The sequence below is a fragment of the Anser anser genome (genome assembly GCF_964211835.1).
Source record: "Anser anser genome assembly, chromosome: Z".
NCBI classification, from domain to species: domain Eukaryota; kingdom Metazoa; phylum Chordata; class Aves; order Anseriformes; family Anatidae; genus Anser; species Anser anser.
Window position 1 is genome coordinate 83791861 of NC_139723.1, and position 25833 is coordinate 83817693.

The 25833-nt window shown below is 45.7% G+C and overlaps 1 protein-coding gene across 6 annotated transcripts in view; it reads left to right on the forward strand.

The window, feature by feature from the left end:
• Positions 1-9362: 9362 nt before the first annotated feature.
• Positions 9363-25833, forward strand: part of SETBP1 (SET binding protein 1) — a 261023-nt gene continuing 244552 nt past the window's right edge. Inside the window, exons 1-2 of one of the 6 annotated variants that reach the window (XM_083818162.1) lie at positions 13533-24072; positions 24982-25140. The gene's annotated coding sequence lies outside the window, so the exon portion shown is untranslated. Of the gene's footprint in view, positions 10627-13532; positions 25141-25833 lie in introns of those variants that run through there. The other 5 variants (XM_083818163.1, XM_083818161.1, XM_083818164.1 and 2 more) reach the window with 5 other exon arrangements.

Below are 25833 nucleotides of genomic sequence, written 5' to 3' on the forward strand. Positions count from 1 at the left end.
CTTGTGCACTCACAAGCACACATAGGCACACCTAAAGTATGAAAAGCTGTCACATAAAATGCTGCATTTTTGTCAGCCATCCCTGTACCTTGCAAACCACTTTATATAGGAAACCAACTTTACACTGCACTAAGCTCCACCCATCCAGATGATGTTGTCATTTCCATGGTAACTAAAGTACCTCAAAGGCAAAAGAACAGATGGAGATGGAAGAAAAAAATAATCTAAGGACCAAAAGTGAACATATGTAGTGCAAGAAAAAATATTAAGCTGTGGGCAGCTATTAGGTTTATTATCACTTGCAAAGGGAGACCTCGATAAACTCAGTCATGGCTCTGCGGTAAGGAGTGGCACAATCAAATCAGGCTGGTGACAATACCAATTTTCCAGCAGCCTGTATTCCCTCTTGTTTTCCCTTACACAAATCTCAGAAATAATTGTTCTTGCTCCCTTAATGACTTGTTTTGGTTTAAGAACAACAGCAGCCAAAGCAGGCCAAAAGAATGTAACTAGTCGTATGCTTGACTGCCCATTGCATGTCTCCAAGATCAAAGTCTCCAGGAGGGAGTGAGGACTGTGTGGCTGTCCCTCTGCCACACAGACTGTAGTAGCCAGGGTAGCAAAATCAAGAGGACAGCATCTGCTGAATGCACATATACACCCTGCAACCAGATATGTCCTGCTCACGTGTACTCTGGCTGGCTCCTGCACTTTGCATTTACATGCACCATTATATAAAGTACACGCTGGCAACTCGGCAGCAATTTGGAACATCTTTAAAATTGGGCTAATAGTTATGACACAGTCTTTGCTTGACTTCCTCTGGAATTAGTCCATCTTTGTCGACTGCTGTCAATCAGAAGGGAAACTTGCAATTTACATAGGACAATTTGTTCTGTGTCAGCTTTCTAAGACTCTGAGCAAGGCAAGTGTAATTTGGGAACAGGAGCTGTGATAGAGAGAAAAAAAAAAAAAAAAGAAAAAAAATCTTGTATTTTTAGCTTGCTCTCACTAGAAGTTTTCTGCTCTATATTATATAATTTATTTGAGATGCAGAGTTTTGTCAAAGTTAAAAATGTATCCTGTTACCCAAACTCCTTGCAGCTTAAGCTGGACAGAGCTGGTATAAACTTTGGAGTGAGGAAATCTTACCTGAGGTCTATGACAAAGAGCCCAGGGCATGAGAAATGTGAATTCAAGCCCTTCTGCCCAAGGCTCACACTGTGACCCGATGTAAATAATTTTCATTTTTTTTAAATGTCTCTCCTCCTTGTCTGAAATGCGGTCCCCTGATGTACTGAAGACTGTGAGTATAAATGATTTTGTATGAAACCACTAGCTGCTCAGATCCTTCTATAATCAAGGGGCGAGCAAGCACCTAAGGTAACTGCATCCTGTTCTTAACTTTTTATTGTCGGTGACGTTTTACCACCCATGTTGTTAGTCGGCATTTCACTCCTAATGAACAAGGGGACTGCACAAGTCTCTCTCAATCACAGATGCTGCTGCATGAGCACAGTGCTGTGCAGCTGGAGTAAGAAATGCTTCGTCAGTTAACATTTTAAATCAAAACCAAAAAAAAAAAAAAAAAAAAAAAAAAGAAAAGAAAAGAGGGGAAAAACATCACAAAACCCTATTTATGTACTAAATTCTACAAGCACATGCAATGCTTTCGGTGCTGATGATTTCCTTCTGACTTTCCTCTCCGTTCTTTTCCAAAACCTAAACACGGAGCAGCAAATCTGTGAGCTGTTAATGCTTTTTCGAGGGGAAACGCTGCAGGAACCCTTGCACACAGACGCACAGACGTCCGCCTTCGCGCCAGCAGCCAGGTGTGCGACCTGCCGGCAGGGGGCAATGCTTCATGTCTATTCAACCAAAACCACCGAAAACTGAAAAATTAAGAGGTCTCTGGGAAAGGGGGCAGGAAACTAAATAAATAAATAAAAAATGCTGAGGTGCAAGAGGGGAGGCAGTACGACAGCAGTGGAGCAAAACCTACCCGCACTCCCCACGCACCAGGCTCAAAGTAGTTTTGAGTTTTTCCAGCCAGTTTGCTGATAAGGAAAATCTGAGATAAGAAAACATTGATAAATGACTTAAGTGTGGATTAAAATTTGCACAATGCATTCCCCAGAGCACAGGGAATCAATCAGCCCTTGGTTCTGTGGCCCAAGTGTTTCTGCCCGGATCTCCCTCGGGCCTGGAGCATTGATGCTCCAGGTGAGTCGGGGGAGTGCCACACCATCCAAGGCTGGCTGCCATCAGGGAATGATAAACAGCAGGGAGTGGAAGGAAGGCAGAATTAGGTATCCAGAGGCTGTGCTATAGCCCTGATACTCAAAAATATGATCTGCTCTCTGCTGAGGGTGCTACTGCTTACCATGGTATAGACCTGAGCATCCCACAGGCACATGGACCAGCCTGATGCCATCAGCTGCTAGGCTGGGAGAGGTGCCATCCTTGGATGAGACCCAATACAGATGACAGAGGTTTAACAACAGCTGTGATTCTTACTGAACTTTGAACCCTGGCCTTGCGGGGGTTCTTACGTTGCATGGCTGGTGAGCTCATGTGAGGTGCCAAAACACCCCGATGTATTATGTTTGCACACTGTTATTCAGATAGAGCTTGACGCTACAGTGTGGTACACCTTGATCCTCATATTTCCATCTTCAAACGTTTCAGATGTCCCACAACAATGGTAAATAATTAAAACACATAAAGCACCCATGTGTCAAGTTTTGTGAAGCCCTGGAAGGAATGGAACAGGTAAAATGACTTACATTTAAAATAAAGAAGGTCAATGGATAGCGAGAACTGCATGTTACCCACTGCCAACTTTGCCTGGGAGACTTTACACAACACTAACAGCATGGTTTTGAGCCCAGTCTCAGCTCAACTGTGAAATGCATTCTCTGAATGCTGACATTATCTCAGGTCTGTGTTCCCCTGTTTGTGACTGGCCCAACAAAACCACACAGAGCAAAGGAAGATGTTTTCATATTCTCTGAAGTTTGATGGCACAGTTATTTTGGGGAGGTGGTAAGGGGAGTGTAGTTCATACTTCAATAAATATAAGGTTATTCTGTGTTTTTTTTTTTTTTTTTCAGAAGAAAAAAGAAATAAAATTGCCCTTTCCATAGGACATCCAGATACAAAGACAATCAATTATCCCTGATCCAATTAATGCTATTCATGCCTAACAGATCAGTCCCACAAAATATAATGGCAGACCCATCCAAGTATAGCCAACTGTGTCATATTTGGAGCACTTATCTAGAAGAAGAGGTTCAGGTATCTCCTCTGACTTGGATAGGCTGGAAATGTAAGTCATAACACACATTGTAAGTCATAACAACACAAAACAACACAATGTAAGTCATAACACACATTACCACAGGGATCTTTCCATGAAGGTGACTCTGTCACTTTCTCTGCCAAGTCCATCCTGGATTGGAGAAATCTTCCTTACCACAGTTAGTCAAAGCAAAAACTTTCTGTTACAATCATTCCATAATTTCTTAGGAATAGTCATGATTTGTCCTCACCTTATGGTGGTGTTTCTTCAGCCATTGGATAGTTGATACTTTCAACTAGGAGTAGTAGTATTTGATCAGAATTATATGGGACTTTTCATGAGAGCTGTGCTATGTACACATTGCTGTCAGCCAAAGTTCGACAGACATACATGTACATGATTCTTCTGCAAATTTATTTCCAAAGATTGTCAAGCCAGGAAGGACCATCTAGGTCACATAGTTTGTCTCCAGCCTGTCAGGGATATCAGTGTTTCACCTTGGTTTAGGCTAAAAAATAATTTAATTCATAATTTAATTCATACAGATAAACCTTTTTTTTTTTTTTTTTTTTTTCCCAGAAAGGAATCCCTGGGCAAACCCAGAATTGCTCTGGGGAAATAAAACACCTAGCCACAAAGTGGACCCCAAAGCTTTAACTGAGGGCTTTCCATTACAGTTCCTGGACAGACTTAGGGATTAGTTGGATTTACAGGGGGTAGGGGTCACTTAAAACATTCTTTAGGAAATGCTGAAGGGAGAAACTGTCCCAGCCCAGCTCCTTTGAGAAATTAGGTGCCTCTCTCCAGTCCTGTGGTACCTTGTAATTTCCTCCCCTACAAGGCATTTTCTCCCTGAAATTAAATCTATTTCAGATAGCTAAACATAATTCTTCACTGCTTGCCCTGCAAATCATTTTCTCCAGCCCTCAATCATTTCTGTGGCTCTTTTCTGTACCCTTTCCAATTTTGTCACTGTATGTTTTGAAATGTGGCTGTCAGACCCATAAACAGCCTCTCAGGTTCACCCTTAACAGTGCCATACACCGCAAGTCACCTGGCTGCAGAGCCAAGGATCGCATCAGTGCTTTGGGATTTGAGGGTCCAGCTCTGAGCTGACACTGCGGCGTTTGTCCAGGCTGCGGTTGGTCACGTTACAGGGCTTTTGTCTGAGTTTCCAAGAACCAGAACTAGCACCTTAATGTATGTTTTTTTTTCCTGAGCCAGGCAGTGCAGTTTGTTTCACCAGGCCACCCTGGACTCTTATTCTTTGCTATTTTGCCAACCTTAATGTCATCTACAAATGTCACCAGGAGTAGTTTTATATTTACTTCCAGATCACTGATGAATAGCATAGGGGAAAAGTCTAGTAACACTCCTCTTCAACAATAATTCTGCATTGACAATTACTTTCAGAAAACTGTCAGTTAGGCAGTTCTTAACTCATTTCATGTCTGCTCTTGTCCTGAACCCAATTACTTTTGCCTGGCTAAAAAATATCTTCTAGAAAGTCATCCAGTCTCCAACCTGAAAATGTCATGAGATGGTGATTTTTACCAATCCTCCTATTAAATTTCTGGAATGATTAATCACTATGAACCATGTACATCTTCATAGCAATGTGATCTTCTCTCTGATTTCAACTTCTAGCTATCAGCTCCTTTTATAACTTTCTTTTAGAGTTAGATTATATAATTCTTTTTACCTATAATTCCCGAACAGACCCAGCATTTCCATTCACTTCCCATCCTAAATTATGTAGCTTTAAATTACCTCCTGCCTGACCTGGCTTCATTGACTGATGTAACATTTTTGCTAATGTGTTATGTTTCTTATTCATGTTCCTGCCTCTATATTAGTTTATAAAGCCTTAAATATATACATATACGTATATATATATATATATAAGTCTCTCTATATATAATATGCAAAATTGTAATCAGCATGAAAACTGTGATTCAAATCCACAGCATATTAGATCAATGATGCACATGAGAATCCAGGGTAGGTTTTGATGCTTATTAGTAATTAGTTTCTTTGAAGTTATTTATGAGGGAAAGAATTTCATGCGCTTATGAGATCAGAGTTACTTGTTTGCTCTGGAAAGACTGCGAAATATAACCACAATTGTAAGAGTAGTAACAAACTGATGGATGATGAAAGAGCTACAGGAGGCAAAAATATTCAAAGGTTTTCAAAAGGACTCGCAAGTCTGAGCAGCCTGTGCAAAGGGCAGATTCTGGTCTTCTGCTGATGTGTCAGCAAATACTGCATCACTGAGCCCTACAACTTTTGTGTGCTGCCTGATTACAGAGAAATGTTTAGTCACTGGCTCAGTAATGGGAAGGCAGCTGTGGAAATATCTGGTAGATAAGAAAGTCTGGACTTGAACCTTAGTCTCCCATGTGGTCACCCCCCACGCTGTAATGCAATGCTGCTAAGTTACCAAGGTCTTCTTCTAATTGTTTTGGTTGAGAAACTGAAGACAAAATCTGTTTTCTTTTGTTTTTGGATAGTAATGAGCATGGTATAGTCTTTGTCCCTATCAAGGAGATGCTGAGATAAGGATAACAATACTCAGATATTGAAATACTCAACAGAGAAATGGTTTGGGATGCTGGGGAGTAAGTATACTAGTGGAGAAACGACACAAAGAGTGCATTTATATCTACTAAAGTTAGTTTTGCACTTGGTTTCCAACCCTTGAATTTTGATTCTTGCTTGCCTTTGTTCACGCAACAATGTTGAAACTCAATACCACGTCTGAGGGATTTGGAAAATAAAACGGCAACTTTTAAAATCACTGTTATTTTTATTTTTTGACCAAGTGTTCAAACAGCTAATTTTCCAATTCTTGAACAGAAAATGGAAAATACATTTACATTTCTCTCTATTTTCAACTGTCTTGGAATATAATCTCTCATCTCTTGTGTTGCAATGAGATCCAACGAATTGCTAACCAGCGTATGCCTAAGAGTCGATGTGTGTGTAGATAGGTAGATAGATATCTTCTATGTAAAACTCAGAAGTGCACTAGAGAGCTAAAAAGCTAAAACACATAAACAAAATGGTCTGCTTTAAGCGGTTAAACCAATTGTAAATAGTGTTTTTTAATGATTTGTTTTCATTTTTGAAGCACATAAAACACTGCCAGTGTTTCACTGGGGCCTTGCAAGATACCTTTATCCTTTTGCATTCATTTACACATCACCCAACAATTCTGCGTAACATTAATTCATACCTTGAACCTAGAAAGGCTTGTATACATATTTAACTCAATATACTATTTATATAAAAATAACAGGCTTATGGCCTTCATTATAAAACATCTGCCTGTCTCATGGAGTCAAGGTTACGTACAGATTGTCAGACACAAATAGGAAGCACATCTCAGGTCCACTGCAGGAACCAAACCAACTTTATGAATGCCATGGTGTTTTTTAAGTGAAAATAACAAAGAAAAGTATACTCCTTTCTGCAGATTAACCACTCAGATTGTACTAACTCCCTGACACACTGCAGAATCAGAATGTGAGATTTTTTTAAAAAGCAAAATGTTCTAGATATAGAAGACAAAACTACAGGTAAGAAATCCTTTGAAGTTAACCCTGTGTGCATAATGATTTATGCTCACACATCATACAGAGTGATCACTCGAAGGAATGGCTCTTTTTCTGCTTACAAGATTTAGTCCAATGGCTTTTCTCAGAGTTTGTGGTGTACAGGTAATTAGGTGTGATATTTCTGTGTTTGCAAGTCATATGTAACACAGACCTAAAAATAACTTTGGATCAATCAAAAAGTTCCTGTAACAGTTTTGAAGCTTTTTTTTTTTTTTTCGTTTTAGATTTAGACTCCCCCATGTCTTCAAAGCAAGTGATCATTAAATAAGTCATTATCTAGATTGCTTTCCAAATTGAACTTCTAGGTTTGAAATTATTTAAATGGCACTGCTTAAATACATATGTATATGTATAGTCTCAAGAAGAAAAGAAAAACAAGATAAAAAGAGCAAAGGTTGAAGAGTTAGTTTTTACCCCAAAGTTATTAAATATGAGCAAAATATAATTTTCTAACAAAGGAAAATCAAAATTGATGTTGTTGTTGTTCTTTTTCTTGTTAGAGTATTTTGGTCCAGAGTTTGATTTTCTGTGTTAATTCAATAAAACCAATTATTTCCTAATCTTGTAGGTAGGCTTATTCCAAGGAGGAAGATGATGGTCAATGGAGGTCTTCAGTGCAGAAGATTTACTTGCCAAAATTTTTCGAAACTAAAATTCTTCCCAGGAAAATGTCACTCTCAGCTCTGCCAAGAAATGTTGAAACTATTTCTCTTCATTGTGTTCGGATAGAAAATGACAAAACGTAGCTCCAGTTGGGTGATTTGATTTAAACAAACAAGCCTCCACTCCATGTCAAAGTGCTGATTTGAAATGACAATTCTTGTTTGGCTTCAATCAGAAATGTCAACATTTTCAGTGTGACATTTCCGATTCAAAAGTTTTTGGGTTGCGTATTTGTTTGGGATGGAGGTGGGGCTGATCTGTTGGTCGTAGTTTTTTTGTGTATTTTATTGATTTGTTTATTTGTGTTCTGCTGTTGGTGGAGAGAAGCGGGAGGACAGGACCACAGGAGAAGAAGGACGGACACGGCCTGTTGCCTCTACCCAACCTCATCAGTTTAAGATTTGCAGGCAGCATAGCAGAGGTGAGTCATCTAGAGAGATCTAAAAGGAAAAATGGCTCAGGGTGGTTTTCATCTAGGAGATTTTTCCAGAAAGCATTTTCCCAGAAAGCACAGTGGGGCTAAGGACACATACTTGCCCATTTAGTTGAGTCTCCTGAGGGGTGGTGAGGGATATTCTGGCATCTCCTAGGCCATACAGAGCCCTCCCACCCAGCTGGATCTACACTGGGACCTGTAGTATAGAAGGACACATCCATTGTTGCACATTTAAGGGGCTATGGCATATGAATTTGCCCTTGTGGCTTGTGAGGGTCAACCCGGGTAGTCCTTGAATCAGCTGGCCCTGAATTCAGGTCACTCGGATGACGGCCTGTAGTTACCGTTTGTACCAGAGCAGAGGGGAGAAACTCTGTGTGCTCTGAGCCTCCTGAAATGCTCTGGGGATGGGATGGCAGTGGAAGGCAATGGCACCATTGCTGCCAGGGATCAAACGTGCAGAGGGACCCAGGCAGGGTCCTTCCAACGTCACCTTCACCTGTAAGTACCCTTGCACAGCTCCATCCCACAAGCCTTCCTTTTCTGGGGTTCCTCCTTGTCACCCTCATGATTACTCGGGCAAGCCAACAATTTACACCTGTGAGTAAGGGTTTGCCAAGTTGGTAGCCCAAACAGCAATGGCATCAAGACTGCTGGAAGAGCAAGGCAGGGAAAGAAAAAACCCAAGGGTTTGTATTTTGCACGGCTCCTGCCCTCACATCCCCTGGCCCAGGGCAGATTTTGAGCTGTATTTTGGGCACTACTACCGATTAATACAGGGGGAGGTTTCATTCTCACCTCCACAAAGCTGTCGAGGTCTTTGCTTGCCCCTCCAGCCCCACGTCAGGTCTGAGCAGCCGTCACCGGACCCTAAAATCCTCCTGCCCGGGGCACGAGCCCGCAAGGGCTGCGGTGTGACAAGGGTATGTGCAGGGGGGAGTGGGGGGGAGACTTTGGGGTGGGCTGAGCAGCTCTGAGCCCAGTCTCTCACCTTCTCTGCCTTTTCTCCCCTGCCCCCATCAGTGCTGCTGTTGTGTCAGGTAGTGGCACTGTTGAGTACATTAACCCAGGGCTGAGCATTGCAGCCACACCAAGTGTGAGCGTGTGTGTGTGTGCGTGTGCTTGATCATTACCATTTATTCCGCCCCCCACCCCCCCCAACCTACCCCCGGCAATGCTGCAGGACTCCGGGAGCGACAGAAACCGGGGAAAGAGAGGGCCGGAGCCAGCAGCCCCCAGATCTGCTTAAACAAATCACCGCCCCTCGCTGGGAGGGAGAGAGAGGGAGGGAGAGATGGAGGGAGGGAGGGAGGGAGGGAGGGAGGGAGGGAGCGGGGAACCCAGACCCAAAGACAAAATACAAGACAGAGAAAGGGAAAAAATAAAATAAAAAAATCATCGGGGAGCAAAAAGCGGGCCCCAAAAACACCCCCTTGCCGAGCCGAGAGGGGGATCGGGTGTGCGAGCACCGACCACTTGGCCGTTAAAGATCCAGGGTGTTGGGGGGGGGTCCCCCCGCCCCCCCTTTGCCCTCCCCCGGTCCGGCGCGGGGCGGTGCGGGGCGGTGCGGGGCGGCGCGCCGGGGGGAGCGGGCGGCCGCAGCCCCGCAGCCCGCCGGAGCTCCTCCGGCACCAGCACCCGGGCCCGCTCCGGAGAAGAGAGCAGGAATAAAGGGAACAGCTTCCTCGCCGCCAAAAAAAAAAAAAAAAAAAGAAAAGAAAAAAAGAAAAAAAAAGCCTTTTTCTCGTTTTTTTTTTCCCTCCTTTTTTTTTTTTTTTTTTTTTTTTTTTTCAACTCCTCGCCGGGAAAAAAAGCAAAAGCGAAAACGCTTCCCCTCCCCGCGCCCCCCTGCAAAAGGCCCCCAAACAGCCGGCAACAACAAACAGGCAGAAAAAAAAAAAAAGGGCCACCACTCAAAAAAAAAAAAAAGGAAAAGAAAAGGAAAAGCGAGAGAGCCAGAGAGCCAGAGACAAGCTCCATCGATTTCAAACCCAGGATTTTATCCAGTGCATTGATTTTTTATTTTTATTTTTGCTCTCCCCCTTTTTTTTTTGCCTCCTTCCCCCCCTCCTCCTTTCTTTCACCCCCCCCCCCTCCTCCTTCTCCTCCTTCCCACCCCCCTTTTCCTTTCCATTTTATTTTGGATCCTGCTAAAATTAGCCGGGACTGCTCTCTGGGTGTTGCGTGTTAATTTGATTTACTCCGGGATTCCGGCTTCCAAGACGCCATTTTCCCCCCTTTCTCGCTCTCCCTCGCTCTATTTATCTATCTATCATTTATCTAGCGAGCTCTCCAGCCGGCTGTCTGTCCGTCCATCTCCCTCTCCCCGGGTGCCTTCCCTCCTCCCCCCGCCCTCCTCCCTCTGCGCTCTGCGTGTGCTGCGCGGCCGTGCGCTCCCCTAATCTGACAGATGAACACCGCCATGGGTTTGCCGCAACACAAGCAAAAGCACCTTTGGGGGCTGTGGCGAGGGCTCGAAACCGGGATCTAAAAGAGAAGAGACAAGAAGGGGGGAAAGCCGAGGGAGGAGGAGGAGGAGGAGGAAGAAAGAAGAAGAAGAGGAAGCTGCTAAGAAGCCCCCGCTGCCGTTTTTTGGGGGGATATGGGTTAGTAAAAAAAAAAAAAAAAAAAAAAAAAAAAAAAAAAAAGCGACAAAAACCGGGAGGCATCGAGGAAAGGTCTGTTTTGCTGATCCGGATTGCGGGAGGGTCTCACCCCCTCGCTTCTTACCCCCCCTCTCCTTTACCCCCCCTGCCTTTTTCCCCTCTGCATGCAAAAGTTAATGCCGTCTCCCTTTTTTTTTCGTGTTGTGACTTTGCAATGGCGCGGAAAGGGCTTTATTTATGGGGGGACTGGGGGGGCTTTCTCTGCCCTGCGATGCATGCGAGCCTTCTCTCCCCGACCCCTTCCCTCCCCATGCTTTGTGGCTGCCGGGGGGGTGCATGGGCGCGTTTTGGGGGGCTGGGGGGGGGTGGGTGTTACGAGCGTGCTGCTGGGAAGGGGTTGCAATTTTTTTAGGAGTTGGATAATGTGTCCCCCACCTTTTGCCCCCCCCAACCCCCCCAAATTTGCTAGCCTGTATGTGTTCCCCCAGCGGGGCCGCGGGGAGGTGGCAGCTCGGCGTGGGGAAGACAGGGGAGGAGAGCCCCCCCCTCCCCCGGCTTCGTAAATTGCAGGTTAAGTGGAGCTAGAGAGCAACCCTGTAACCTTTTCGGGATCCGTGCGTGTGAGTGTGAGTGTGAGTGTGAGCGGGTGGGCGTGAGGGTGGGCGTGCACCCCCCCGTGCTCGGCGCTGCCCGCTGAGGGGGCGCCGCTGCCCCTCTGACATTGGGAAGGACGCAGCGGGAGCGGGCACGGGGGAGGCTTGGGGGGAGCTGGGGGTGTGTGGGGGGTTTAGAGGTGTGGGACCCCCCCCTCCCGACCCTCCCTGCTCGGTGCCGGAGCGAGGCGCGTTAATTGGGGGTAATTAGTCCCTGCGCGCTGCCACGGGGCCCCCGGTGGCCCCCAGTGAGCTGGGGGGGGGAACGAGGGGGAGGAGCTGGGGGGGGGAGTGAGTGTGAGTGTAAGAGTGTGTGTGAGTGTATGTGTGAATGTATGTGTGTGTGTATGCACGTATGTGTGCGAGTGTATACGAGTGTGTGTGTGTGCATATGGGTATGTGTGTGTGTGAGTGTGTCTGAGAGTGTGTGTGGCTGTGTGTGACTGCGAGTGTGCAAACTGTGTGTGTGTGAGTGTGCAAACATGTGAATATGTGTGTGTGAGTGTGTGTGGCAGTATGTGAATACATGTGTGTGTGCAAGTGTGTGTGTGTGTGCAAATGTGTGTGCGCAAGTGTGAGAGTGTGTCAATGCGTGTGTGTGCATGAGTGTGTGTTTCTGTGTATGTGTGTGTGAGTGTGTGTAAGTGTGCATACATGTGGGTGTGTGAGAGTATGTCTGTGTGTATGTTTGTGCATGTGTGGGGGTGTGTGTGCCAAGGGGGCACAACCCAGGCTGCAGCTGAGGGTAGCTGTTGTCAGCCCCAGCCCTGGTGCAAGGCTCCCTGCCCAGCCCTGGGCACACACACAGCACACACACACGCACTCTGACACGCACTCTTTCACACACATGCATGCACACTCACACGTACATGCATACACAGACAGACACAGACACGCATGCATACACACACTCACGCATACACTCATGTACACACACTTATACATGCACACGCTCACATGCACACACACTCAGACACATGCACACGCACTCAGAAATACGTGCTCATACTTGCGCATACATACACTCAGCACACACATACATGGTTGCCCACACACACTCGTATACACACACTCACACCCACTTGCACACATGCACACACCCACATGCACAATCACATGCACACACACGCACTCTCACGTGCACACTCACTCTCACACACACACACCCTCACACCTACCCTCACACGCAGGCACTCACACACACACATATGCACACCCACATGCACACACACACTATCACACGCTCACACATACCCTTCCCCTCACATACACACACTCTCACACACACTCACACACCCTCACAGACACCCACACTTACACACTCACTCACACCCCATCCTACACTCCCCCCATGCCACGGGCAGGGGGAGATCAGGTCCCTGAGGCGAGGCAGTGGCCACCTCCCACCCTGTTCCGTGTGTGGTGAGTGAGTGAGTGTGCCAGTGTGGGATTCAAAGAGTGTGTGTGAGTGTCCGTGTGTGTCTGTGCAGCACCCCGACACCGTCCGCCCCGCTGTGCTCAGCGCAGCCTGCCGCTGCCTGCGCGTATCCCTGCCCCTACAAAGGCCGCTGAGAGAAGGATTTCCGATTTGTTTCCGCTTCCAATAAACGCCGCTGATAATCGTGGGCCCAACGCTTGATGCTCCAAGGGCACCTCACAGCCAGCAGCGGCCCTGGGGCTGGGGTCAGACAGGGTCCCCCGGCCCCTCTGGGTCCCCGGGGGGGGGGGGTGACACCACAATGGGGTGCCCCCACCCCGGGCTGAGGTGTTGGGGGGCCTGTGGGGGCTCCGCCTGAAATGTCTGTCAGGTGTGTGAGGCACTGAGCTGCCAGCCCTCCGCTGCCAGGGAGCGTATCGCGACCCCTTGGCGGCGACAGCGACAGCAGCCCTCTGTGGGGACAGGGCTTTTGGGGCCACAGCCCCGAGCGGCTGCTGCCCCCAACCCGCCTGCCCCAGGCCGGGACGATCAGAGAGCATTGCCCCAAACCTGCAGAAGCAAAGGGGGGAAATCATCTCAGGCTGCAAACCTACACGCCAGCCTTCTGCATGAAGGGAGACACCCATGATTTTTTTTTTTTTTAAATTCTTTTTTGGCCATTTGCTTTTTAGCCAAAAGGAGAAAAACCCTCCAAACAATGTAGTTGTGCTTTAGCCTCTGCTCTTAGCTCGGAAGGGTTATGTAAAAGGGGGGGGGGGGGGTGGTGGGGGAAGCAGAAACACACAGTGAATGGAGACTTCTCTTCCATCTCTTATTGGCTTTGGCTTTTTTTTTTTTCTTTTTTTTTTTTTTTAACTTCTCAGACTGAAAGTTTTAATTGAAACCAGAAATCTATTGAGAAGTAACTGAGCCAAGAAAACCTCTGTTTTCTCTGCAACTAGGGATGGGGAATAAATAATTTTTTGCTGATGTTATTTCAAGTTGTTTGAGCTCTTTGGTTCCTGCCAAAAAGCCCAGCATAGATTATTAACACATTATCATTTTAGGAGGATGCACTCTCTGAAATGCAATAAAATGGTGTGTTAGGTTTGTGCAGAGCCATAAACTATGCTAGTTGTTGGCAAACAAAAGAAACAGTGGCCATGATTTATTATTAATAATAATCATAACTGAGCTATTTAGCTTGACTTGATACTTGCTGGGTTTCTCTACTGAGGTTTCTCAGTATCATTTCCAATAATGTACTTTGATTAAGTTGGGAACTGTTCTTCTTTAATAACTGCTAGGGCCACATGCTTAATTAACTCAAGAAGTTAAATGCTTGAAAAAGTCTGACCATCATTTTTTGGCTTCAGATGCTGCTTAATCTCCTCTTCTAGTCTGTTTTGAACCCATCCTTTGAGCTCCTTTCCCCAGCACACATGTCTCTTAGGTGTAAGTGCCAGCTTACCAACAGGACTCTTGTTTTCCATTACAAGATTTGGCTAATCCCAGTTTCAGTGACTTTTTTTGCCCTCTCAGTAGGGCTCAATTGCTCACACATAATCTTTCCCTTCTGTTTTCTTTCCCCTTTGGACAACACCCTCCAGGACTGAAAAACTCTTGCCTTGTGCTTGGAGACTTGCAATTACACAGCAATTTTGACTCTTGACCCAACTAGTAGCAAGAAAGGCTATTGTCTAATGAACCACGTAAAAACAGTTCTGGGATCCAACAGATTGCTGTGCTGGAAATGAAAGCTCTCCCAGTGAATTGATGACTGATTTGTTTAACCATATGCCCAGGCGTCCTTCTTGCTGTCCCTTAACTACCCATCTCTGGAGTATCTGTGATCTGCGGGTCTGCAACAATGTTGAAAAGCAGCATTAGTACCTGCCAAAATGTGCTCCATGATGCACAGCCTGCAGCAGGGCCAATTCAATAGGATTTAAGCCGTGTTCAGAAAGTTCAGCCTGTTATTTTTGCCTACAGTAACATGTGAGGATGCTGGGTTTTAAGCATTTAAGTGCTGCAATTAAACAGCGTTTGACAAGGGGAGAAGTGCCTCAAGGTTGTGCACGGAGAAGTAATGGGGTGGTCAGATGAGACCCACCGCAAAACCTAGCCTAAGCCGACTTGTTGCTGGGAAATCCAGGTGATTTTAGGGCATCAGCGATCCAAGGTTTAGAGCTAGTCCAAAGCCTAGCAAGAAAGGCAGGAGTCTGTGGGAGAACTTCATCAGAGAACGTTCCCAATGTTTTGCTGCAGGGCTTGTGGTTTCTACTGGGACTGGTTTTGCTGCTATTATAGGTTCTGCTTTTGTTACTTTCTCTCCTTCCAACTTGAAGAAACAAACAAAAAAAAAAGTTTCCTTTCTTATTATTGTTGAGGAAATAAAATGACTCATCCTTTTAGGAAATTGTCATCTTGATTAAAGATGGGCTTTAAAACCCCTCAACTCCAGGTTTTAGCCTGGGGGGACTGTCAGATCTGAAAATGATTTCCAAACTTTCAAGGTTGGGATTGCTTTGCCTTCTTATAGGAAATCACATTGAAAGTGTGAGTTGTTAGCACAATTGCTTTTGAGATGCTCTCAAACCCTTAGAGATGGCTTCTTTTTCCTTCTCCCATGTAAAAGCTTCACTTGGTGTGGCTTCAGACCTGCTCAGCTATCAGGTGTTGTGAACAAGCACAGCTCCCCAACAGCTGCCTGGATTTGGTGGTCCTGTTTAACTGGTAGGGAGAGCAAGGCTTGGGGGATTCACGGTTGGGGCTGAAAAAGGAAGGCTACATCATTCCTTAAACTGAATAAAAGCCGTCAGAGAATTTGACGTCTCGTCCTTCAGAGCTGGAGAAGTGTGTGAAGGAAGTAGGGGGTGGCGATTTCTGTTTATCAGCTCTTGAGAGTGAGCAGAGTTCAGGGCTATTTTTCCCTTTTGGAGATGGATTTACTTTGCAGCACAGATTGTCCAAACACAATGATGAGCTTTTACTGTAAGCTGTGGGGCAGCTGAATACGAAAAGCAATCTTCTGACATTATTTCATTTAGGCTTTTGTTGTCTTTTATGAAATTGAACATTTCAAAGAGTTCTCGGATTAGTCAACTCTCTACAAAAAGCCAAATTAAAACACTGGACCTCAGATACCACAGAGATGGAAAGGACTTGATCCAGGCTTGGTTTTGATCTTTCTGTCTCTCATTTTCTTCCCAAAGTTCCCAGCTGGGGAACTTTGCAAGGCCCCAGACCTCTGTATCTCCATGATCTTTGACCAGTTGCCTGTCCTCTGAACCTGTGTGCTGTTGTCGGTGTGTGACAATGACCCTGTTGACTTGAGATATGAAGGGGAAAGTGATGGGGCTGAAGCACAGGTGGCAGAACAGGAAGACACCAGAGAAGTACTCAGTCACTGGTGCTGCTCACAGACCAGGTACTCTTGTTTAAGAGTGGTGACAGTGGTGGGGCTCTTATACATGTGCATCCAGAACAGGAGTCTTGTGAGGAAACAAGGGATTGTGCAAGTAGTGAGGATGAGCCTGAGTTGTCTTCTCCATGCAGGGCTCATGAGTCTGATGTACTTTTTTTGAAAGTGAGCTCATGTGTGGAAAAGCCATGCAGGAGGTGACCAATTTCTGTACAAACCTGAGGTCAAAAAATGGTGGGGAGGCCCTGACCTGCCCCAGTGAATACAGGAGCACAGGGTGGGCCAGTGCTCTGCTCTGCATCCTCTGATACTGGGATGGAAATGCCTGTTAGAGATGGGTGCTGGGGTTGAGGCTGAACGCTGTGGCTGGGGAGACCCTTAGTCAGCCTCTCCCTTTCTCCGAAGTAGTGGGATGCTGCTCCCGTTGATGTGCAGTCCTGGGTGGTTAAGGACCATATAAATGTGGCAGTGGATGAGAACAGTTTCCTCTCCTCTAGTACAGTATCTCCTGTAATAGTGCTTGGGAAAGCTGTTCAGAAGAATGTGTGGTAGGCAGGCATGGGGTAACCCAGGACTCACTTGAATACCTCAAAATTAGAGATGGGTTAAAGATCGGAAGCCTGAGGTTTTATGTTACTTTGAAATTTTTGTTAGCCTTAACCTTTAAAACTGAGAGATACATATGTATACAATGAATCATTCTGTTCCTGTCCCACTATTTTAGCAGATGGGGAAGTTGGTTTTAAGATGGAAGGGAGAAAATGATGATACTTAAACCAGAGGTCAAACTGCAAGGCGTTACAGGCATGTCTTTTCTCCGTATGAATCCACATATCCTGAGTATCCTACTGATGTGATTTTTAAGACTTGGACACTGGCCTAACTTCCCTGTGTGTTTCCAGACCCAGCGTGTTCTGGAGGGATGCTGTTATCCATACCCACCTCTCCTCAAGTCTTGCTAAATTTTTGGCTTTTGAGAATGCAGTGGGGTTTCCACTGAAACTCCTCTGAAATTCTATTACTTTGCTAGACAAGGAAATCCTTCCTGTAGTATTTTTTTTTTCCTCTAAAACCTTAATATGGAGCTCTATAGTGTGGATTCAATAGAATTTTGTACAGGGAAATAATTCTCTGCTAAATTCTTCAGTTCTTTTTCAGAAGGGATCAGAGACGTGGAGCTTAACTAGGGGAGTTTAGTAAGTGTTTGATCGGGATTGTATACATGCAAAGTATTGTAACAGGCATCTGGGCAAAGTGTTATACATGCCCATTATTCCTAAGGTTGCAAAACAGTTTAAAATATTAACCCATATATTCACATCCTTGTAACTTTCATAAACCTTCACCTAATGGGCTGCAAAATGTCAAGCTTTTTCTTTGCTTGATGGCAATTTTCTTCCTGAAAGGTTGAATAAATTCCCTCCAGCTGTCAGTTGTTCCATTTTTTTTTCTTTTTTTCCAATTTATTCAGAAAAAGTGAGAGTGGGGGAAGAAGGGGAAACACTTTTCTCTTTTAAATTATTCTAACCATACGCTTTTAAACAGGGCAACATTCTAACCTGCTGGACTTCAAGCTGATAAATGGATATAAACATAGGGCTTGTCGAAGGCCCATCTTCTTTTAGCATGTGAGGGTAACAAAAAAAATGAAGGTCATGGCTTCTAAAGCTATGACAATTTAAAAATGTCATTGTGGACATCCTAAAGTCAACCAAGATCTTTTAGTCTGTTGGCTTTAACAGCGAGGCACCTTCCTTCCAAATCCTGCTGAGTAAGTGCCATAAATGTCACTTGCTATGGGTGCTGACTTACATTAGATCCCAGTTTTGTGTCATTGAGGTAGTCACAGAAACACTGATCCTGCTCCTCCATCCTTTTATCAGAGTTGAAGTCACATCTGCTCTTAAAACATGCTAATTTTCACGCTTGGCTTTCAGGCCAGAATATGTTGTTAAGGCCTCGCTCAGACATTCCAGGGCCTAAAGAAAAACCTCTAACAAAAGAGAATGTAATATTACAATAACAATTAGCTGCAGTATAGCCTGAGGTGGGGACTAGGACCCTATGTAAACATGCATCTGTCTCCAGGCACCCTCTGCCTCTGCAGAATGCAGTGGTAGGGACCTTCAGGCCCTGAGAGTCCTAAGCGAAGGACTTGGACTGGGAGCATGGGGACCTGTAGGTCATTCGTGGGCACCTAGGTCTGAGCTGACCCCCAAATTCTGCCCCCATCCTGACCCTTAATATTCTCCTGAAGTCTGCGGGGTTACAAGAGAGTAACGACCCAAAGTCCTGGCCCTGCTCAGATGGGGATTCGAAAGCTCCCTGCCTGTTTGCCTCCTCGGACGGAGCTGGACTGAGATGTGTACAATGCCTTTCCCCGGACGTGTGCAATGCCTCTCGAAGAGCACAATGAAGTAGCTCAGCTGGAGAGGCCTTTGGGGTGTGCAGGTACTCAGCAGGCTCTTATCTCCCCTCTGACTCAACTTGTCCCAGCACTTCTGTAACTGTTTCCTCTTCAGCCTCAACAGAGGCTACTCCTTTCCTCTGCCCACAACAGCTGCCGACTGTCTTGCCTTTATTCCTGTCCTCGGGTCTTCCACTGGCACGCTCCCGTCTAATGTTTACACCTCTTGACTCCTCTGTCTGGGCACTGTGGGCTGCCCTTTGCCTTGTGCACATCCAGCCATGTCCACCTGTGTCCTGCTCTGCGTTTGCTTCCTGCAGTCCACAAGGCTCTAAGGGACTTTCTTGTTTCCCTGGCCCAGACATCCTCTCCTCCCTCAAAGCCAAAGGACTGATATGTTCTGCAAGGAAAGGAAGCAGTCTCAGTGCCCTCCTCTAAATACCCCAAATTATTGCTCTTCCTCTTGCATGCCCTTTATGTGCTCTGTTTTCCCACAGTCCCCTCTTGATGCTGGGGATTCTTGGTACATTTTACAGTACCAAGCAAGATACTGCGGCTTACTTATCACAGAAACCCACAGTGCAAGCTTCCATGGACAAAATCCAACCTTCCTTATTCCTCGCCTCATCAGAAGCATGCAGAATTGGGTAACATGGGATGTGTTGTTTGTACATCCTCTAGACTGGGCACAGGATAGATCCTGGACCAAAGCCTTTTTGGTCCTCCTTGTGCCATCACTTACAGCTCTGAGGGATGGATGCTGAGCCAAGATCTGGTGCATCCCCTATCAGATGTGTTGTTTTATTTTATTTATTTCTTTGTTTTTCCTGAAGGGAGGGAAAGCTGGTGTATTTGGCACTTGTGCAAGCGAACATGAAATAATGGAGGAGGGGAAAAAACAGAAGAGGAAGGAATCCCATGGTAGTGGCAGTAAATAAATACAAAGCTTTCGTTAATGATTTATATAGAGGAATCATTTTCAACACATTTCAGAGAGCAGAGGGAAATGTTTGATCAGAGGGAGAAAGAGAGATTACTGCCCTACCACGACGGTGTTAGAAGGAGGCTACTGTGTCTGATGGCAGCTTTCCAAGAGCAGAGGCAATCTAGGAAAGTTTGGTAACACAGATGATGGAATTGTAGAGGGCTTTGCTTTCTGTGGCTGGTCTCCGTGCCAATATCCTTTCCCTAAATACCCATAAAACTTTCCATTTGTAGCTTGGAGTGGCTTCCAGTACCTCCAGGATGGTGCACTTGGCAAGAGCTGGGTAGAATGGAGATAGCACTTGAAGTCCCCTTCTCATGCATGTTGCCTCTTTTTCCCAACAAGTTTTATGGCTCTTGTTACTGGAATAAGCTTTGTCCTCACAGCAGCACGCACTGCTGCACCCAGCAGAGTGCTCAGGATATTCTGCTGGTTAATATCGGGAGGTACCTTGGGATATACATCAAGCTGAGAGTGACGATGCATAGTCTGGAGGCTCAGCAACCTGGCGCTGACCCCACGTAGGCAAATCTCCTGGCTTGGCTCTTGGTGTTACAATGAGCTGGAGCACAGCTGGCATCTCACTCTGCTTTTTTGTGTCCCGGAGGCCTAATCTGCACAAGGATGATGGGTAACAATGCAAGGGTGATGTTTTTTTTTGTCATTTTTATGACGCTCTCTGACATCACTATCCCTTGATTCAGAGGTGTGAATCTGGTGAATGGAGCCCAGCTTTGCAGCAGCATTGGCCTCGGAGGGCACAAGTGGGATGAGGTTTGTCCTTCAGGGACCAGCAGTGAGCAGCAGGAGGTGTTTACAGGTCTGGTGGCCACACTCCCTTCCCTCACACCCAGATGTAGCTCTAGGTTGTGAGTGAGTGGATTTATAAAACCTTGGCACGGTTCTCAGGCAGGAGCTTGTAAAAGTCCTTGGGCAACATGATGGGCATCTCTCCTCCTACCGCAGATGGGTGCTTTGCTAGGCTGGCTGTTGCCACAGCTGTACCTTGGGCAGTATTGCTTTTATGGGCCTCGTGATTTATGGCTGTGTCAGTTGTTTAATCATTCAGTTGGCCCTCCCTTCAGTGTGGCACGATAGTTAGTTACTTACATAGAAAGGTGACTATCTGATCTAATTATGGACTCTCAAACCTAATTATGGAGTCAAATATGATTCCATAATCTACTCTTAATGTCTCTATGTTGAGAAGACAGATACACACATGTGTAATGTGCACACTTACATGCCTCCGTAATTATGGATATGCTTTGGGCTCTCATTTATTTCTGTCTCTTTATCTTGGGGAGGGATGCTCACAGCTTCATCTGGCTGTGAGAAATCTTCAGATTATCTTGTCTTTTCCCCTCCAGTGTGGCTTTTCCTGGCTCCCTTTGCTGGGTTTGGACACATTGAGACAGAGCCATCAGTCAGTTTCACTCGGTGTTGCTGGTGGAGGTGCAGAGGGCCGGTAGCACTTGGACTCAGGGCGATCCAAAGGAAACGAGTGAAGATTACATTTCTGCTTTTGTTCTGGTAGCTGTCATTAATCTTTGCACCTTATTTTCATGTGGATAGACCACACCTGATCTAGCTTGCACCCTTTCAGAAGTAATCCTCACATAACCAAGGAGAAATCGGAGGCAGAAGTGGAAGGACTGGAGCACGAGCAGCGGGTGCCATGGAGAGCAGGGGAGGGCAGGGGACCTCATGGAGAGCAGCCACCTTTCTTCTGTGTAACCTCTGCTGCATCAGCTCACCCCATTAATGAACCACATGCCCTAGTTAGTTAGTTGGCTTTGTAGATAATCTGTGGATTACAGGCCTTCACATATGGTCATTCTGGACACAATTATCTGTACGAGTTGAGGATCTCGTACAGTAACTGGTGTATATCCACATACGTTTTATGCACATCTATATCCAGGTTTATCGTATAGATGGGAGTTTTAGCGGTGTATTTAAAATTGTTATACAGTAGTGAGTCCAATTTGCCCAATGTTGGAGATGAAGAGCAATAAAGACATCACAAAAACACAGAATGGCTGAGGTTGGAAGGACCTTTGGAGATGGTCCAATCTACTGTGCTGCTCAGTGCAGGGTCATCTAGGGCAGGATGCTCAGGGCTATGTTTGGTTGGGATTTGAACATCACCAGACTATCTACCATTTTTTAATAAGAGATTGTTATTATTATTTTGTTTCTTGAAGGGGAAGTCTTTCTACCTTGTTTCTATACAGACTGACATAAGTCAGGTGCAAGAGAGAGGGTGTTTTCTGTGGGATCTATAGTGTGGATGGAAAATAGCTGCCACAGTCATTTTTCCAGCTCCCTGCCAAAGCTGGGTTGCTCTTGCAGAGTATCAGGGGCACAGGAAGTAACTAAGGCTGAGGTTCAAAGATGAGATAAATCTAGCCCCAGGTCTCTGAGCAGCAGATTAAACGTGCTGCTGTTGCATGATACTGATCCTGTATAAACTCATTTACCTGGTTCAAATCTGGTCAAAATAAAACAAAATAAAACAAAACAAAACAAAATAAAATAAAATAAAATAATGCAGTGGCTTAATTTTATCCCAGCACGCTTTGTACCAGATCAGGCTGTGTCACCTGCCTGCACCGTGCTGGCTTTATGACTCACAAGTTGTCCCCATCCTCTAGGTCTGCTTTTGAATTTGCACAAAGGAAGACTTAACCTCCATCTTGTGCACTCCGGTCCATTCAATAAAAGTGTGATCATGTTCCTGTGCCTGATATGCATCAAATTTGTGCTGCTGGGTAATCTGGCAGTGTGCAGACCCGGCACCATAAGCTGTGTGGTCACAGCACTGCGCTTGAAATTCCTAGATTTTTTTGCAAAGCAATAATGATGAAATAAGTTGGGGCTCTTTTTGTATTCCTAATGTGGGTTAGCTGAGTTCAGCACAGCTTGCTGCATGCCTGGCTGGTTTTTTTTTCTTTTTTTCTTTTTTTTTTTTTTAAGTCTGCCATGATGGATTCTGAAGTTTCACTGACACTTCTCATAAAAGCAGGTTTCTGACCAAAACTTTCCCTTGGGTGTAATGTGGGTTGTCCGCTGGCCTCTGCCCCAGAGGCAGCTGCCTTTCAGCGGTGGCATATATAATAGAGGAAGCAACCCAGGAGTCTTTGGAGTGAAAGGTGATATGTCATAATTAAATATTGCTGTATAGTCTCCAGTGCTTTGTGGTGAATGGTTTTAAAAAGATGGCGCATAAAGAGGCTTCCAGGATTTCTGATATTTTGCAGGGATTAGGGATGTCGTAACTGTATTTTGCATGACAGAATGTGAGACCCAAAGGCAATGTGACACATGTGGGGCTCCACTTCACTTTTGGTATGATACTCTCAGGCTCGTGCCTCGGTTTCCCTTTGTTTGAAAGGAACCTGTTCAACAGATTTTTTTTTCTTTTTTAATTTTTTTCATTTTCTTCATAAGGCATTTTGGACTCTATAGCTAAAACAAAAGCAATCTCTGTAGCTACAGTCATGCCTGAGATTAGTGTACTCTTGGATCTGGGCAACATCTTCTAAAATTGCTCCGAGCTCTCTGCTGGTGCTCATGTGTTTGAGCAAATCAGACAGAGCAGCAGCAAAAAGGCTGGGCAGCTGAACCTGGCTTGCTTATGTTTGCCTAAGCAGTGGTGCCTCTGCACCTCTGTTTGCTTGTTACAAACACGATTGTTACTGGGCACAGGGCAAAAGCTGTGCCATGTGTTATGCCCGCTTTCATTGCATGGAGAATCCCAAACAGGTGGATTTCTCCTCCTTCTACTTCCAGCCAGACAGTGGGCTCTCACTTTTGTTTTTATCCTTAGCAAATTTTCAGTTTAATCACTTAACAGCACTGATATCTGAATACTTACAAGTGTGAGCGGTTGCCTGAGGCAGGAGAAAGGAGCATATTTGGAGCCCTTAATGGCAGACATCTAATATGACCCTAAGGGAGGTCTTCTCCTTCAGGCCTTTGCCTCTAGGAGTGTGTTTGAGGTGCCCAGAGGTGCTGATAAGAGACATATGAGCAGCTAGGCTGAGCACACAGGCGTTTGATTATTTCTCAGTACTTATCAGAGGAAGCATGAATTTCTCCCTAATTAAGAGCTAGTGCCAACGTCTGTGAAATTTGTTGTCATTCACCTGTGAATTATCCTCCTCAAATTTAACTTGACTGCAGGAAGCCTGCTAGCAGTAACACTTTCCTCTGGGAGCTTAATTTGGCTGGGGAAGCACCTCTGCAGTTGCTTATTGAACAGGAATTGATGCTCATGAGCCTGGCAGGACAGTTTGGGTAGGCATTCAAAAGGCTCAGCAGCCCCCATCTCTTGGGTGTTTAAAATAAAGGTAGGAAGCTTGGAAAAAAATCAGCATCCTTGTCTGCGCTTTGCCAGCTAAGGCAGAAGAACTGCTGGAGGACAAGTGTTTATTGCCTTCCCCTTACAGGCCAGTGCAAAGCTGGGGAGATGCAGGACGCGAGGAAGAGGGAGAAGCCCAGGAGGCTGAAGCTGAACCAGAGCCTGAAGTTTCCCCAGTGACTTCAACAGGGGAGGTTTGGGGTCTTGATTTTCCTCAGTTCTGAAGCTTACACCCCTATATCTTTTAGAGAAGGCCCTAGCAAAGAGCTATTGCCACTGCAGTTGAAAACTCAGGGCTGAGCAGCTCCCGCAGAGCTGCCCCAAGCTGAGGAAAGGGGAGGTCAGGACTTCGCCCAGGAGGTTACTTGTTCAGGAGCCTGAAGTGAGGTTTCCTAATTAGTCAAAGCGCTTGTAGCCTGCCCAAACAAGAAAGACGAGTATAATGTCCCTGCACCCGAGTCATTTAACTATTAACCCTGGAGGAGAGTAAGGAGATACCTAAAACAATGACCCAGTTAATTCGGTGTAGCATTTGAGCACCGGGGTTCTTTGTTGCTACCTGTGGGTCTGGTGATATCATCATCTGCTGGCTCTCAGCGTGACAGGAGGCCAGTGTTTTAAAGCAGGATTTTAAAGCTGGTTTTCACATGAACCCATCTGATGCTGGTGTAACACAGTGGCTTTATTCAGCTGTTGCTGGTTTCTGCTCATCCCGAGGTGCTGAGACCCCTTAGGGCAGGCCTGGCTTTGGATGAGGCCTCCATAAAACACTGAGCTGGGAATGGTGTTTTGAGTTTTGGGCACAGAGTCAGGAACTTTATCCTGTCCCATTTGAAATAAGGTCCCAAGAGGGTTTGTTCATTACGCAATAGCCCGTGGTCCTTTCGCTGCACCCTCGGTGGCTGAGGGTGTGGTGGCCACATCCTGCTGAGGCAGATGCTCCCTGCGAGAGGCCTGCTCTTTTTCACCAGCATCGAGAGAGGTTAAAAGCCTGTGGGTGGAGGCCAGCACAGAGTGCCCATTGTACATGCGTGCATACCAGAGCAGTAACTCCCTGGAATGCTGCACCACTGAGCTTTTACCACCTTGTGTTTGTGTTGCAGCGCAAGAGTGTGTGTACATTGCGTCTCTCTCCAAGGAGATTAACAATGTGAACTGGCAGATAAATAGGACAGCCTTTTTTTTGATTGGACCGGTTGGAAGAGGAAGGTAACCCTGACTCCCATCACCTCCATAGGCACAAAGGAGAGGCAAGGTGCAAGGTCGGTCAATTAGGTGGAGCAGCTCCTTGCAACTGGGTGGCTTTAATGTACTAATTGCGTTAGTAATTAGTGAGTACCGCATGGTAAACACTTGGGTTCAGAACTATGTAAGGGCATTAACTGAGCCACCTTACAATAGGTCTGAATGAGGTAAGCGTTATCCTTGTTTCATTGGTGGTGAAAGGGAGAGCCTTGCTGGCCACAGGGTGAGTCAGGGCAGGCATGTGGGAGACTGTGGGTCTGTTAGTTCTTCAAGATCACCTTAAATGAGGCCAGAGTGACAGCAGCTCTGGGAAATGAGCCTCTTCCCTATTGCCAGAAGATGTGCATCTTAAGCATAAGTGTTTTCATGATGTTCTGCCAAGGTACGTCTACCATGAGCTACAAGAAGTACCTCTAAGGCCAGATGGCAGTTCAGGCTCTATGATAGCTCTTTTTTTTTTTTTTCTTCCTTCTGCTTGGGCTGTCAGATTGTACTATTTATGGGAAGTTTATTTGAATTTGTGTCTGCTGGGACCTGGGTGGAGGTCACCAATGATTTCATGGAGCTGTAGGATACTTAGGACTTTCCATTACTAGCCATATGTGCTAGGGTCAGACAAGTGATCCATGGCCATACTCCAGTGGAAATACAGCTATGTAACTTAAGAAAAAGGTTCTTTTTGTTACTTCTTAATTTTTGAGTTTACGTAA